The sequence below is a fragment of the Aegilops tauschii genome, chromosome 5 (genome assembly GCF_002575655.3).
Source record: "Aegilops tauschii subsp. strangulata cultivar AL8/78 chromosome 5, Aet v6.0, whole genome shotgun sequence".
NCBI classification, from domain to species: domain Eukaryota; kingdom Viridiplantae; phylum Streptophyta; class Magnoliopsida; order Poales; family Poaceae; genus Aegilops; species Aegilops tauschii.
Window position 1 is genome coordinate 458,297,182 of NC_053039.3, and position 3,349 is coordinate 458,300,530.

The 3,349-nt window shown below is 43.9% G+C and overlaps 1 pseudogene; it reads right to left on the bottom strand.

The window, feature by feature from the left end:
* Window positions 1–256: 256 nt before the first annotated feature.
* LOC109765357 (GDSL esterase/lipase At5g45910-like) lies at window positions 257–2,949 on the bottom strand (annotated as a pseudogene).
* Between the last annotated feature and the right edge of the window lie 400 nt (window positions 2,950–3,349).

Below are 3,349 nucleotides of genomic sequence, written 5' to 3' on the forward strand. Positions count from 1 at the left end.
TATGTTTAAAATATATTTAAGATTGATCTTGTTTTATTGATGTCGTCGGCAGGAATTCAAATATATGAAATATTTTAAAATAATGTTTTTTAAAAGAGATATCAATGAATTAATATCTCTCGAGCAAATAAAATGCTAGGTTTTCTATGGGATAGTGGATGGGCAGAACACGACTGACGTAGTACTATTCCCCTGCTAATGCTGACATAGAATTCTGTAGGATATCTGACAAGTTAGATGGGTATTGTAGAGTCCATTGTTAAGAAGAGGCATTAGAATATTTTCTGCTGCATTTCGAGCGGGCATCTCGGCGCCGGAATGAACGCATGTAATGGAGGTCCCGTGCAGGGTAGATTTTCCAGTTTGGACGTACATACTTGAGCGGTTCAACATTTTGTAAACTACTACGTGGGCAAGAGGCCAGGAATCAACCTATGCCGTCCGGGTGCCTTGTTGTTCTAGGATTATCATCATCATAGTCATACATAAATGATAGGTCCTTTTTGGTGTAGGGCTGCTTTACGAGAGTTTTTAGCCTAGGATATGATGGGAGGAGTGCAGTAGGGTCCCCTGAGCAGTGCCCCGGCGATCACCTTGTTAGCCGCCTCCGTGGGGTGGATGTCGTCCCAGCTGAGCCGCGCCGACGGGTCGTGGCACGCCACCGTGGCCCCGTCCATACCGCACCTCGCGCTCAGGTCGAAGTTGTACTTGCCCCCTCCCGCCCCGCAGCACGCCTCAAACGGAGCGCTAAACCCTAGCGCGCCAAGCCAAGCAATCACTCAGCTCGTTGAATTGTTCAAGCTAGAGCTAGAGAAAGGAAGAAAACTTTTTTAGTTTGAGGAAGAGAAAGGAAGAAAACTTGGTACCAAACTTGTGGGGCTCCTGGACCATCTGGTACACGAGGCCGTAGTAGTCCGCGTACATGAGCCTCGTCGAGTTGCGGTGCCTCCGCTGGAGGGCTTCCACCTGCTTCCGGAGCATCGAGTTGTGGTACTTGGTCAGGAGGTAGGAGGTTGTAGGCCTTGAGGCAGCCGGCGTCGTCCAGGTCGGCGTCGCCGTCGCCGAACAAGGGCAGGAAGATCGGCAAGCAGCCGGTCGGGAAGATTCCCGGGACGACGACGTGGACGGCGCCGAGAGCAATCAGTTTCTGCACAAAAATAATTCGCCTTGAGTCTTTCTTGGCTAGCTGGAACATATATGCATGCAAAATTAATTTGCTGTCAATGGCATAGAAATACCACCACGCCGTTGGCGATGGCACCAACGATCTTTGGGGTGTAGTTCATTGCCTGCTCCGGTGTCAAACCACGTTCAAGCAGCTGCACGTTGTAGTCGTTTCCGCCGTATGCACCGAACATGAAGAGCGATTTCCTCACGTATCCTTTGCAACCTAGTACATGCAACACGTTTTCAGACTCTCTTTTTTCCTTTACCGTTCGGCATGAATTCATGATGAGCTTTATCAATCAAAAATAATAAACACGTTCAGACTTTTTAAACGGCTGGGTTAAATTAAAATATCAATTTGTTTAGAAAACAAAATGCAGGAAACTTGGATGGAATATTTCAAAGGAAAAAGTCCTAAGAAAATTGAGAATAAGTGCATGCTCACTCTGCTCTCTCCCGCATATGGAGGGCAACAACTCCTTGAACCATTGGATCTGCGTGTCTAGTGAGCCATGGTTCCACACCAGATTTTCAATGCCCAGAGATTTGTAGAAGGAGAAGTTCATGGCCGTGCCACCGGTGATGGCCATGTTTACGCCCCGACGGAAATCTTTGCCTTTTGCTTTCGACGGTGGGAGTAATGGAAGCCCAAGCGCTTGGGCTGGCATCCATGGACACAAATAAAATTCAAGTTACAACAAACTTGTGTCTCAGTTGACGTGAAAGTAGATCAAACATCGAAACAAAATATCTCAAAATAATGGTCACACTTTGTTTCTTATGGTAATTATTGGGTTTAAAAAAGACCAAAAAATCATTCATTTCCTTCATTTTATTGGTCGGTGAAAACAAATTGTTTTCCGGGATTGTAAGGCATTATAGCAATTATTGTAGAAACTCTTTTTTGGCATTTATTTCCAAATGTAGTACGTGCATCTCTTAGTTAGTGAAACTACAAGATGCACCTAGTGGAAAAATGGTTTTGCTTTTTTTACACGCTTCCAACCAAACGTTTTAAACTTGGTCCAAAGTAGCCAGGTTTGTATAATTTATGATACGCATTAATATACATTATTATACTATTTACAAAGAAATGATTGTGAACTAAAAAATGTACATAAATTTTTAAAAAGTGTTCACTAATAAAAATGCTTGCAAATTTTAAAAATGGTCACAATTTTTATTAAAAAATGATGAATTAATAAACATGTTCACAGTTTTATAAAAAAATTGTGAATTTGGAAAATACTCATAAATTTTAAACATGTCCATAAATTTCAGTCATTACCCGATATATGTAATGTTATAATTGATCGATGGGTAGCATATGCCCCATAGTTATTTCTCAACTGATACAGAAATAGCAAACCTCATATGTTCAGGAAAAAGTATGTATGCTTTGGAGAACTTGCGTAAAAACGGATTGAATTACCGACGAAGTCAACAACCACGCGGCCGTCACACCACCGGCAAGACGGCCTTCCGAAGTAGGTTTCGCCGTACGGCGGGTGGGTGCAGGTGAGTACGTTCAACTCCGTCTTGTTGCTGCTGCCAACGCATATGTTGCCTGTCTCATCCATCGAGTCACCGAACGTGAACATGGCATTGTATTTCTTCGTTGGAGCCGCCGCCGCCGCCGCCGCCGCCGTCGACGATGTAGTACCGCTGCCGCCACCACTGGCCACCACCACCGTGATCAGTTGGATGACTAAGGAAGCCATGAGCAGCGATGGCCGTAAGTATAAGCTTGGGAGTTTCATGGTGACCTGAAAATATTTCGCTTGGACTTGATGGTGATCTAATATCGGCGAAGTTGGCCAATATATAGATAGACACACTCCTGACTGTTGTCGTTGCTAAATGCTGAACAGTTGGCCATCAATAAAGCGTCCAGAGTGGTTGGATTGCAACACAACATCGAGGCTCTATCATAACACCCTGCTCATTGGTAAATGCTCAACAGTTCACCATCAATTGAGCCGCGTGAGTGGTTGGATTTCAACATCACTAAAAGGGTTGGGCACTTTGTTGCGCCGTTGGTGTTGTTGAGTTTATTAAAAAGGTAATCACTCTGTTAACCCGGTCAAAATCGGATTTCAACATCACTAAAAGGATTTCAACATCATTAATTAGGAAGCATAGTGTATAGTATAAAAGAACTGAACGAGAGAGCTGTGTTAAC